Source organism: Mesoplodon mirus (genome assembly GCF_964341445.2).
Source record: "Mesoplodon mirus genome assembly, chromosome: 15".
Taxonomy (NCBI): domain Eukaryota; kingdom Metazoa; phylum Chordata; class Mammalia; order Artiodactyla; family Ziphiidae; genus Mesoplodon; species Mesoplodon mirus.
Window position 1 is genome coordinate 80,990,818 of NC_138991.1, and position 13,938 is coordinate 81,004,755.

At 47.0% G+C, this 13,938-nt stretch overlaps 1 protein-coding gene across 1 annotated transcript in view; it reads right to left on the reverse strand.

Annotated features, from left to right (window-relative positions):
• Nucleotides 1-13,938, reverse strand: part of KIF16B (kinesin family member 16B) — a 293,315-nt gene that overhangs the window by 71,694 nt on the left and 207,683 nt on the right. The gene's annotated exons all lie outside the window — the stretch shown is intronic.

Sequence of the window (13,938 nt, forward strand, 5' to 3'; positions counted from 1 at the left end):
AGAAAACAATGTACATATCTTAAGTAAAAAAACACTTTAACACTAAAAAATGCTAACCATCATCTTGACAATGCAGGGTTGCATTACAAACTTTCAATTTGTAAAACTACGCAATATCTGAGAAGCGCAATAAAACAACGTAATCTGTATATATTTACTTATATGTCTTGTTTCTGTCTCTCTTCTGTACTAGAATAAGCTCCAGGAATATTGGGATTTTTAGTTGGTTTTCACTACACCTTAGAAGAGTACTTGACACATCATGGGCATCCTGATGAAGAGCTGGAGGATGGAGCCCCCGGATGGGCTTGTCTTAAACGTACTCAGGCTTAGCAACAATGAATCAGCAAGGCCTTTGTTCATCTCTCTGGTAGAAGAGATGGCCTCCAGCAAAATCAGGATATGGATATGGATAACTGGACACCAGCTCGTGAGGCTTTGGCCGGCAGCGTCTTCCTCTTTCTTTCTTTTTTTTTTTTTTTTTTTGGCCACATCACATGGCACGTGGGATCTTAGTTCCCTGACCAGGCATCAAACCCACACCCCCTGTATTGGAAGCACAGTCTTAACCACTGGACCACCAGGAAAGTCCTGCTTCTTCTTCTTTATTGCTTAATGTCAGACCATATTTTGAAATCTCTAATTAATTCAACAGCTACTTCACACCTACTTCATAATTTGGGTTTCACTCCTCTTTCCCACGGTGGCCCCAGAATAATGCCTTTATAAGGCATGGCAATTTCCCTGACAACTTGCACATACCAAGTCTCCGGAGTACAGGCGCGGCTGAGTGATTTCCCGGGCAGCAGAATCAGGGCATTTGGGCACAAAATGATAAGACAGCAAGAGGAAGATAAAGTCCCTGAGAGAGCCCCCAAAAGCATCCAATGCACTTCCTTCTGCTTCTCGATATCAGCCCCCAGTGCTCACAACGGGATGCAGGATGCAGGGGGAGAGCAGGGGTGGAGCTGGAAGGAGACAGAGGAAGATGGCCTGACGGGGAGAGAGCTATCCAGAGCTGTGTGTTCCTGTGAATTGGGTTTAGCGAGGTCTATAAGGGGATCAGAGGGATCTCTGTCTTCACCACGTTACACTGGTGTCTCCAAGAGTCCCACATTCATGAAGAAGGTGGGGACTCTCTGGAACCATTAACACTGTATATAATTTCCCCAAAATATTGAACAAAGAAGATCATTATGGGTACATTTAGGGCAATGGTTCATTTTGTTGCCTCGCGTCTTGATATTTTAATAAACTCACATTAATAAACCCACATACAGATCTCAGCCGCTTCTGCCTTCAATATCTCAGTCCATAACCTAAACCAGCGGTTCTCAAAGTGTGACGCCTGACCAGCAGCAACAGTTTCACTGGGGAACTTGTTAGAAATGCAAATTCTGAGGTCTCACCCACTCTTCATCTGGAACTCTGGGGTGGAGCCCAGAAATCTGTGTTTTAACAAAATCTTCATGGGCTTCCGACGCAGGGTAAAGTTTGAGCAGCCTTGCTGTAAACCTCTGCGTGTTGCTGCCCCCAAATCAGATGTGGTGGCTTGTGGAGAACAGGGTGCATTCTCAGTATAACTGCAACACAAGCTTATAGCGAGGCAGAGAGAAATCTCCAAATCCTTTACCCTTTCACAAGCTTCCTGTTTCCACTCCCCTCCATCCACTCCCCCCTCAAGGTCAAAGCCCTTATCATGGCATTCAGGACCTGTTCCCGGCTGACCCAACACTACCTTTTTTTTTTTTTTTTTTTTTTTTTTTTGCGGTACGCGGGCCTCTCACTGCTGTGACCTCTCCCGTTGCGGAGCACAGGCTCCAGACGCGCAGGCTCAGCGGCCATGGCTCACGGGCCCAGCCGCTCCGCGGCATGTGGGATCTTCCCGGACCGGGGCACGAACCTGCGTCCCCTGCATCGGCAGGCGGACTCTCAACCACTGCGCCACCAGGGAAGCCCCCAACACTACCTTTTCTAAGCCCAGCTCCCAGTGGATTAAAAAAAAAAAAAACTCACACTTCAGACAACTGGTCAACACAGAGATGGGGCACATTTGTCGGTCTCTGGAAGGGTCTTTCGAATGGCCTCCTCAGTGTCCACCCGTCCCGTGGCCTCCTGTTCAGCCTCCAGGGCGCGTGTCCAACCACAGTCCCTCCCTTGGCAGCACCCCTGCTTCTACTCCTTTCTCCCTGGAAGAATCATTCCCTCCTCCGTGACTCCCTGGCATGCAGCTCACACTCTGATCAGAGCACACATCACAGGACGTTAATTATAGAATTAAACTTGTACTAGTTAATTTATATAACCGATATTAAGTATATAAACGTCTCTCTAACCTACAAGGTTGTAAGCCTTCTAAGGGAGTGGGCCTTTGGCAGTAGCTGCGGTGGTGGTGGGAGGCCTCTCATTGAGGAAATAAACGTTTATTGAACGACTAGTATGTGTCGGCACCATATCAGGTGCTGGTAGTTTTCTGAGAGATGTACTTAAGGTTAGTTTGCTTTTCAAAGAAGGTAAGGCTCCACTATCTTGGCTCCACTAACTCTGTTCTGGTGATATCTTTGAGGTCCATCTGAATCGAAGATTATTTTACTTAGTCACATAATGGTATCTTTTTTTTTCGTTTTCTCTGCACTGAGAACAGGATGCATTCTCGATATATTTGTAACCCAAGTTTATAGTGAGGCACAGAGAGATTTCCAAATTCTTTACCCATGAAGTTTTCACCTGAATCCAGGTTAAATACAAGGATTACAAAGGCTCATGTTCCTGCTTTGTATATAAAACACTTTAAGTCTCCCCTTGCCTCTCAACACGTAAACAAGCTGAGGACAATGATGATGAGGAGTGAAGACCATTGTGAGCACCACAGAAATGGTGCGCAAGGCAACCAACCACGTGGTCACCTCCCCACAGGAAAACAGTCAAATCCCTTCTCTGTAACAGAGACAACTGCATTTTGAGAGCTGGGGAAACAGCGCACGTGAAGTTTGGGAAAACTACACAGAAAGTGGAAATAGACATTAAAGTCCTATTTTGCCCCAAATTAAAACTGGGCATAGGAGGAGGTGCTGATGCAGAGAGGAGGCACAGAAGGTCAGTACACCCAACACAACAGGTCAAAACGCTCAACTGTTCTCTTCCATGCTGAAAACGCAGGGCATCATTGTTCTGTGGCTTTGAGGACTAAATTCATTACTTCTCGCTCACTGAACAAGTCTGCTGATACAAATCCATCTTTTCTGGACCATAAAATGATCAAGTGCAACTTAAACACCATAAACGTGTCCACAAGATGAACTGCATTCACTATGAACAATTCTCAACTGAGTGCTTTCCACAAATTTATGTTATATACATATTTTGCTGGTTTAAGGACTGTCGATTTTAAGACCTGTCATCAGTATGTATTTGCTTGTGTATATCTATCTGTGTAAGAAGGAGAGAATCAACAGTTTTTCACCCAAAGAAAAATACTCTAACTGGCCCCAGGTAAGTAAGCAGTTACTCGTAGAGGTCTCCCCAACAACATTTATTTTTTTAACAACATTTGGAGGAGCTACATCAAGTATATACAAATGAAATTCCCTGTATTTAGTAATAGCTTGAAGGAAATGGTCTAATACCACCCTAATATATATTAAAACAAGTTTTGCCCGATTTCTGCAAAATACAGTCTTGTGCAGTAACGTAACTATGAACATGCTTGAGGAAATATGAATATATAACAAATATTTGAATCTGTATAAATAGCAAGCATTAACACATTAGATTTCATTCAAATCTCTTCAGACAAATGTTGCAAACAGAACGACCCAGGAGGTGGGAGGAGAGGCCAGCACCCCATTCATCACAGCTCGCCACCCAGTACCCCTCGCTCTGGTCCACCTCTAGGACGGCCCAGTCTTTCTGAGGACAGACAGCCCGGTGCTCTCAGATTTCTGATGGGGATGCTCACACCACGTGTGCCGCATCCCATGTCTGTCTCCAGCGTGATGCTCTAACCTCTCTCCGCCTCCCAGCCCCGCTTCTCTTCTGATCACTCACCGAGGGCTCAGGCTGGATTCCAGGTCACTCTTCCTGCCTCAAACTCCCCAGCTCCCTAGACCTTCTGGTGGGACCCCGTCGGAATAAGCCCCTTCTGTCCTGTGAGCTACCCGGAACCGCTGCAGACCGCCCTCCCCACCCCTCCCCAGGAAGGCAGAACACACTGACACTAAATGTATGCTATGTTAACTCTGTAGGGTCACTCCTACACGGAAATCCTTCTAAATTACATTTTCTGTGATGACCATTTCCAAACGCTCTAGATTTTCAATCCTCACCGACAATGCTGTTTTACTGAGATGTTAAGGTCGCCCACACCCAACTCCGGAGCAGCCTCTCGGCCCATCTCAGAACGATGCTGCGACTGCCTTCTTCCCCGCTCCCTTCAAGACCACTTCAGCTTCACTTCATCGTCCTCCTCCGCTTCTACCAGAAAGGAGCTTCTCCCCAGGGCTGGCCTCAAGTGGGACTACTTCCTGTTACCAAGACATCATCTGTATCCGTCTACCCGCGGGCCTGTCCCGCTGTCCTGCTGCCTAGAATGTCCTCTCTCACTCCCACCAAAACCTGAAGTCTTCCCGGGTGTCCAACGTGACCCCCTTTGCTCCGCACTGTTCTATTTTCTGCGTGTTTCTCTCCCCCACTTCACTGACCCCAGAGTATGTGAACAGCTTATTCATCTCTTCTGTTCCTCAATATCTTGATACTTCTAGTATGGTCTTTAAAAAACGGTTACAGGGCTTCCCTGGTGGTGCAGTGGTTGAGAGTCCGCCTGCCGATGCAGGGGACGCGGGTTCGTGCCCCGGTCCGGGAAGATCCCACATGCCGCGAAGCGGCTGGGCCCGTGGGCCATGGCCGCTGAGCCTGCGCGTCCGGAGCCTGTGCTCCACAGTGGGAGAGGCCACAGCAGTGAGGGGCCCACGTACCGCAAAAAAAAAAAAAAAAAAAAACTGTTACAGGTACCAAATAAATACTTGTTAAATAATAAGTGAATGAATAATAAAGAGAGCGGAGCCCAGGGCCTCTTCAGTAAACTCTCCCCTGCGATTTTCTCATTCCCTTTCTGGCCTGAAATGTGGGCAGCAGAACGATCTGCATTTCAGGTCTTTTCTGATTTACCTGTAAATGTTTAAAGTTTTTGGACAACAGGCGTTAGAGGAGACAGGGAGAGGGTAAAGAATTGTAAAACAAAGAAAATGTCATTTACCAGATTCCTTTGGAAGAGAGGAGTCTTGATTTAGGGATAAACAATTTGGGGGTAAGAATGCGTGCGGGTGGGTGTGTGAAAAAAACTCCTGAAAAAAACACATCAAGAAACAAGCGGTGGTCTCTGAACTGCCTTTACAGGGTGGGTCCTATTAACTGAAGAACTTTTTGTTTCTGAATGTCATGGTCCCCTGCATACGCAGGCAGGCGTGGGGATACAGGCCAAGGAAGGGGGCTGGAGCTGACACCCCACCACTACCCTTAGCAGGGGGGCAGCAGCTGGAGTTCCCAGGGGACATCTAGGAAGCGGGGGGGACACTGGTGCTTTGGGGAGAACATAATTGTCTAAGGGGGTATTTTCAGTTATTTGCACTGAGATGTGCAATGTATTTCCTTCTCTGGTTCCCTAGGAGACTGCAGCAAAGTTTTCTTTCTGAGGAACCCAAAGGAGTGCTGTGCTCTGTGGCCAAGTGGACACAAAGGAAAAGACACTGTGTCAGCAACCATCCAGGGTACTGGAGGCAGGGGGACAGCTGCCATTTGAACTGTGTCCTCCGACCATGTCACGAGCTCCTGAGCCAAGCTTGCATCCCCTCCACTGTAGTGGGCTCTGTGAACTTGAATTAGAGCTCCGCCAACTACAGAAATCCTGTCTCCATGGCACCTGCGGGAATAAGACGGACCCTGGCAGGAGGAGATGCAGGGAGAGGGGAGTCTAAGGTCCAACCCTAGATCCATCCCCGCCTGCTGGCAATGTGGAAGCGTGGTTACGGGGTTCACAAAGCCAAGCAGGTATAAGATTATTCAGCCTTATTACCTAGGAAATGCCCCAGACATCCTCTGTGTAGATGCATCACCAACAAGGTGCCTTGGAGTCTCTGGCTCCTGAACCTGGTCTGAATCCAGTGCACCACGCAGACAGGAGCCTGGCGGCTGACTGCTGGTTACAGCACCCTCCGCATAACAGGAAGTGATGCAAAATCAAATGGGGCTTTCTAGCTGGCCCAAATCTCAGCCTTCTGCAATAACTAGAGAGAATGGCTTCTTTATGCTTCAATCTCAGTACCTTCAAAATAGGGATAATACCGTTTATTTTAGTATACTTAACTTTATATGGTAATTTGAAGGTAAATTTGAAAGAATGTACCAAAGACCCGAATATTCTGGTAACATGGATGCCTTTCAAATCTAAGATCATTACTAAGGAATACTTCTTCCTCCCCCTAACACCTCGGTAAAACAGGAGAGGAATTGGGGTATTATTCTACCTTAAAATTGTGAGAACTTGGGAGAATGACAGCCTAAGCAATTTTCCTGCAAACTACTCAGAAACCCAGAGGCAAAGCACAGAATGCAAACTCTCTACCAGTCATCGTTGGAGAATGCAATCATGTAAAGCCCTGGATTAAGACAGCCCTGGATCCTGACTTTAGCCCAGTCACTACTTAGCTGTGTGACTTTGGCTAAATTATGCAACTCCTCCAGCCTCAGTTTCTTCATCTGTAAAATGAGCTCATGACACCTAATCTATAGCTGTACTAAAAAACGTGAAGCAACGAGCAGAGTGCAGGGGTACTCAGTACCTGGTAACTCCTGCACCGCAATCACGTTCCTAAAAAAGCCTTTTTATTATACATATTGAAAGGCCAGGGTACCTGTGGGCAGCAACTGCAAAAAGGGGAGTTCAAACCATTTTGTGGTTTCTTTTAAAACAAATTTTACTCTAGGAAGAGATGTAAAACTCCCAGAATTCTGAAATGAAGGAAAGGAAATATTAATATATTCTTATAGCGGAAAAACAAACTTGAAATGGAAATTCAAGGTAGGATCACAAGGTGATGACCGCTTTTCTTCTGTGCTTGTGACTCAATCTCATTTCCTCTTCACCATTTCTCATGTCTGCAGCATTACCTCTGTGAAGATAAACAACTGCCCAAGTAACAGCGATATAAAAGATGAGTTGTTTTGTGTTAAAATAGGGGAAGGGAAAGTTGTTTTTTTCTTATTTTTTTAGTGAAAGACAACATTCTCAAAGAGATGAGAGGAGTGCTTAAAAAAAAACAACCTTAGGATAAAATATGATTCTTTTAAGGTTATTTCTTCCACTTGATATTTATGTTTGAAAATAGTCCACAAACTGAGTATGTGAATCTAGATGTACCACAGCTCACGCAAGCCTCCATCTGTCTCAGCTCTGCTAACGCACATGCGGGAGAACATCCATCCGTTACTAATAAGCAGAGATTCAGACGCCAACACACAAATCCTTCTGAACATTTATATTCTATCAAGTTGGGAATGTTTCTAAAAGATGTATGTGTGCAGAGTTTATCTAATAGACTGAAATGGCTCTTATTTCTGTTCTGCCAAATAAAAAGACATTTCCCTGACTATAAATGTGATTCCTTCAGCTCCCAAACTGCACATTTTCTGGGCATTTCCTCCTTATGCTTCCTGGCAGGTCTATCCACCATCAAATTCTCCAGGTTTGTCAAAACGTTAATAGCGCCTATTTATGAAGTGCCTATGACTTGGCCAGAATTCAAGGTAAAAGTTAAAGCACACACGCAAATAACAGCAACATTTGACAACAAGTGAGGATCTGGAAATGGCCACTTTGTCTAGGGCAACACTAGGGCCTCAACTTCCAAAAAGTGCAGAAAGTAGTGATATTTAGAAGGTACAGTAAGATGAGTAAGCAAGGGAACCGGGATGGCTCAGAGGACTCAGATTCCATGGACATCTGGTACCTGGATCTACTTAGTAGCTGTGTGGCCCCGGGTGAGTCACTCATAATTTCCTCGTTCATTAACTGTAAATAATATCCCCATTTCGGTACATCTTCCACGCTTGCGGAAGGGTCTGGCAAAGCGCCTGGGACGAAGAAGGTGCTTGATAGATGTCAACGTAAAACATTTTACGCGACTTGGGAAATCTGGATTTCCACGTCAGATTTCCCAAGTCTGAAGTGTTGACAACTCGAAAAATTTTAAAGTCTGTTCAGGCCAAATAAAGCACATCATCCACCGCCAGTGCGCTCCTGTCGCTGGAAGTTAAGGCTGTTCCACGGTTTGTCGTCCCTGGTCCCCGGGTCCCTGCACGTGGTCCCTTCCGATGTAAAAGCAAGATTCCAACTTGAACCTCAGCCGCCCTGAGGTTCTACCACTATCCCGTCTCACCTTCAGGGTCTCTTCTTTCGAGGGAGGACCCGGCAGCTGGGAGAGTGCTCAGGGCTAAACCTCTCCCGGGCTCTGGGACTCGACGGACTGAAATGAGGAGGCAGGACTCACAGACCTGAAAACTCAAAAAGAAAACGCCTGCCACCACCCGGGGTGCTCAGCCGCAGGGTCTACAGGCCTGTGCTGGGCGTGTTCCCTGAGGTTAGACTTTCTTGCTGTCATTCGTTCTCCTGTTTCCTCTGCCTCTCCTCCTCCTCCTCAAGCCACTGACCAGGACTTAGAGAACATGAGCAGGCACATGGGGACAGGAGGAGACTGTCACCGCGGTGCCTTCAGCAAGTGCCCGATGAGCACGCTGGCACGGGCTGCTTGCTTTTTGGGCGTCATGTGTTCCAGGTAGAGCGTGGAGGCTCGCATCCCTTTGGTCTGCGAGTGGACACAAGGCTGAGCTCCTGCAGCCACGTGACAGAAGGTGGGGACCTGTCCTCTCCTGAACAATACGAGGTGCCAGAAGCCTCCTTACAAGAGACCACACCACCACATGGGCTTCCAGGAGCAGCGGCTGGAGAGTGCCCGGGGGCCCAGATGAGGAAGGGAGGGCGAATCAGTGACGAACCTGCCAACAGAGATGGAACACGAGGGGCCCCCGAGGGGCTGGTTTACAAAGGACACCCAGCCACATAACCCCTGAAGCCCCAAACAGGCTCTGCCCCACGACCACGACAACACCTGTGGCCAGCCTTGTGTGGGTCACATCACAGTCATCTGTACGGGGGCCCATTCCCAGCCCGGCCCATGTAAGGGCTGAGGCCTCACGGCTGCACAGGCTGACGAGGGCCCGTGGAGCTGACACCTACGGGAAAGACCGGCAATAAACATGACAACGGCCAAGAAAAGAAAAATGGGACTGTGGCTGTGACAGGAGTAAACCGTTAACGGGGCGGGGGGCACTGGCGTACATGTCAACACTCGCCAAAGGAGACAGGAGGACAATATGGCGTATGTGAAGATTACTTCTGGTTTTAAAGGGATGAAAACTCTCAGGAAACAAAACATTAAAAAAAAATTACCAGCGTTAGATTATTTCTTTATATTATCATTTTAACATGTAAGTTAAAAGGTAGGGGATTTAAAACTATGCTGGAGACATCAGCTTATTTCTGACATCAGAGTATGACAGCCTCTGTTAGCCATAAGCACAGATTTTGTGTCATGTTGAAATGCAATTTAAAAATTAAATTCTAGGGCTTCCCTGGTGGCACAGTGGTTGAGAGTCCACCTGCCGATGCAGGGGACATGGGTTCGTGCCCCGGTCCGGGAAGATCCCACATGCCATGGAGCGCCTGGGCCCATGAGCCATGGCCGCTGAGCCTGCGCATCCAGAGCCTTTGCTCCGCAACGGGAGAGGCCACAACAGTGAGAGGCCTGCGTACTGCAAAAAATAAAAATAAAAAAAAATAAAAAAATAAATTCTACCCAGTCTGGTCCTAGCCAACCGAGGATGGCAACTATAACGCAGGGTCATTGATTTCACGTATCATTCGCTGAAAAGCAGTGGAAGCAGGAGTTTGAAGATGACTGTTGTGGTCCAGGTGGAGTTATTACTTGTGACGCCTATAGCTCCCCACGAGCACGGGCTGTGCAGGTACGTTCTGCTGCCCAGCAGGCCACGTTCAACCACAGTCAGCACAGCACGTGCTCTTCTCCAAGAGGAGCCTGCACACCCTCAGCTCTTCTGTTTGTCTCTGACGTCAGCTGGTGGGACGCACCTCTCTCAACATAAACGCGCACACGGTTCCTGAAGGTTGTGCTACTGGGAGACACTGGCAGGTATAACTGCCAGGGTAACAATGGGAACAGAGACCCTGGCCCAGGGGTTCTCACAGGAGTCCTTCAGGGTCAGTGAAGGGGGAGGTGACACCGAGATGATAGCTTTCTGTATTGTCAGAAGCGAACATCGAAAGAGACACCAACCCACAAACTGTGATGTATCCACACAGTGGATGCTGCTTAGCAATAAAAAGAAACAAATTACTGTTACACTTAACTACATGGATGAATCTCCAAAAGGCATGTGGAGTGGAAGCAGCCAGACCCAGGAGAGTAAATGCCGCCTGGTCCCATCCCCACCACACGCCAGAACAGATCCACGTAATCTGTAGTTACAGAGAGCAGGTCGGTGCTGGAGAAACTCTCTGGAATGACTGAAAAGCTCTCAATCTTGATTGCGGTGCTGGTTACAGGGATGTACACATATGTCAAAACTCATCAGACTGGACTTAAAATATGTGTATGTCACTGGATGTAAACCATGTCTCAATGAAGTCGATTTAAAAAATTAAATATGGGGCTTCCCTGGTGGCGCAGTGGTTGAAAGTCCGCCTGCCGATGCAGGGGACCCAGGTTCGTGCCCCGGTCCGGAAAGATCCCACATACCGTGGAGCGGCTGGGCCCGTGAGCCATGGCCGCTGAGCCTGCGCGTCCGGAGCCTGTGCTCCGCAGTGGGAGAGGCCACAACAGTGAGAGGCCCGCGTACCGCACAAAAAAAAAAAAAAAAATTAAATATGACCCAAACCCAAAAACCTTACACTTACCCATTCTCACAGTTAGTTCACAAAAGAAAGTTGTTTTTAATCCCCCAAATAGAGACGATATAAAAGACAGTCCTTTTGAATTAAAAACTCTATTTTTCTCACTTGAAAGCCCAGTGATGGAAACCTCCTCAGGACTCATCGGCGAGCAGAAGACAAGCATTTGGGAACCACTCTTCCCTCCCTCTCTCCCCCCAGACCCCCTCCCTGCAGCCTACCTCGAGCATCCCTTTAACAAGGATCACGACTGCTTCATCTGGCAATGAACAGACCGGACTGGAGGACTGGAGCTACCAGGTTGGGGATTAAAATGAAACTGGACAGGAAGAAGGAATGATCTAAATAACCAATCAAGTCTATCTAAAGCAGGGTGGGTAGGGAAGAGCAGGAGGCAGAGGAACACGAAGGGTGAAGGAAAAGCTGAGAGACAGCGCTCTGGGGCTGCCACCCCTCCACAAGCCAGCGTCCTCCTGGGGACCTGTCACCTCAGTCACTGGGGACTTGCACCCAACAGGACCTGCGTGTGCCCGAGTCAGCTCAGCCCCTTAAACGAACCAGATATAAAATATCTATATACCTTATCATCATATTTTCCTTCAAAGAAGATCTAAGACTAACACAACAGACTTTTCTAAAAATAATACTTTTTACCTTCCTCTTCTTAAAGCCATTGGCTCACCATGAGAATTCAGTAGCGGCCAAAATATGACCCTAAGTGTGACTACTTGTTCTAGAAAACATTGCCTGTGCATGAAATAAAGTGATGGAAGGAAAAGGGTGGCATAGTTCATTTTTAAACTCAGAACGCTAAGAGGAAATAAACAACCAAAAAGCGAAGAAAAAGACAAAACAAAACCCCAAATCCTCATAAAGACACAAGAGCACATTGAACATCATTAAGGGGATTCCAAGGGTAAAATCTCACTCATTCCCGACACCTTATGCAGTACTTAGGATGTGGCCGGCACTGTTCCAAGCACTTCACATACAAAAGCTCCTACAGTCCTCAAACCAACCCAGCCTGCGGCTTTCCTCAGCCCCATTTCACAGATGAGGCACAGTGAGGTTACCTGGAGGAGTAATACTCCCCTGGCACTTTTCAGACAGCTACGCTTCTGCTGGAGCTTGGCTACTTTTGTCTATTTTGTTAAGGGCGGGACAGTATATTCCCAGGATTTTTGTTTCTAGTACTGGGCCCTGATGCTTCTGTTGATGGGGTGCTCCACCTGCCACAGGAACGTGAGACCATCAGCCCACCTCCCTGTAAATGCACAGGGCAGCCCTTCCTACTCGGAGAAGTGGGAATTCTCCAGGCAAATGCTGACAGTCCATTCCTGGTGCTAATGATGGCAATACCTGGGATGAGAACAGAAGGAAGCAGAACAATGACATGCTTTCAGACAGGGCTTCGATCGGTTCAGAGAGGGCCAGCCTAGATTCTGAAAGGTGCCAGACAGTTCCCATATTTGGTTTCTCTAACTTGCCTTTACAGTTGCATCTTCACAATTTTAGCCAGATCTGCATACGGCCAGGTCTATAATTTGCTTGCAACTTTTATTTAAATCAACTCAGTTAAAAAACATTAAGTATCTTCTTTATTCATGACTTAAGTTCTATGCATGAAGTCGATTTAATAGTCATACTTTATTAATACAGTTATCTATGGAAATAAAATAAATCTATGTACCAACTAAAATCATTGCATGTCCTCCAGTGCTGTGAGTTCTATGTTTTGAAGAATGCAAATTCTGAACTGGTGAAAGCCAGTCTTTATCCTCTAATTTAAAAATATGGAAATAATACAAACACGCCTTAGGAAGCTGTCTCTAAATATGTATAAATGGAACTCTCCGCACACACAGTTTCAAATGGCTGACAAAAGAAACTGGGCGGGAATCAGGCATTAGGTCAGGAGGAGAAGCACTGGATCACAGACACGGTGCAACATTTTAATAAGAAATTGCAGAATCTGGCCAGTCAAGTTCAACCCCCGACACTAGCACACAGGCATCATGTCTTCTCAACAGAAACCTCAAATATATAAATGTGCAAGTTCTGTTAAAAAGTGGGGGGGGGGGGCTCAGTAGGCAGAAATAAGAATCTAAAACCTTGATTAATCAGGAAAGTTATTTGCATTGTTTCTCCAGGGAGACTGAAAAGGAGCACCTGTTCCTAAGGGGAGGGATCCCCCCGAGCCCAGGGGCTCCTCTGAGGTGCAGCCAGGAAGTGGGGAAGCAGCAGGGGCGTGGTGGTGGGGGGGCTTCAGGATCCCTCCACCCTCCCTCCCCCCACAGCAAGCAGCTCCACGCTTATCTGCTTCTACAGTGTTCTTCCTCCTACGAGACTCCCTGACCAAAGGGTTCAGCTAAAAAGAAATCTGGAAACCACTGGTGAGGCCCAATTTCCTCATCTTACCAAGGGGGTAACTGAAGCTCAGAGAAGGTAAAGACTTTGGGTCACTCAGCAAAGCAGAATCCGAGTCTAAAGAACTCCACATCCAGATTCTGACATTTATCTGACCAAAACCACCTCTAGGAAAGCCCCCCGGCAGACAGATACTGGGGACCGTAGTGAACACCATGCAACACCCTCGCCTACCCTCGAAAATGAAGAAGTGTGATTAACCATCAATTCCTCGAGGAGGGGATGGCGGCCAGCAGTATTTAATGAAGTGTTATGAGTCAATGGAAGTCAATTAGAAATAAGATGAAGCGGAAGTATTTGGGGAAGTATGAGGTAAGGAAACAAGCACATCTCTTCCTGAAAAGCTGTATAAATCAAATAATGTGTAAACAGATTAGGAAAGCTTCCTCATTACAAACAACAGAAACAAAAACAATGAAAAGAGCAGTAGAAATAACAGCAACACCTATAAAGTGTTCTTTATTATCTCCCAAACACCGGAGTCAGCACTT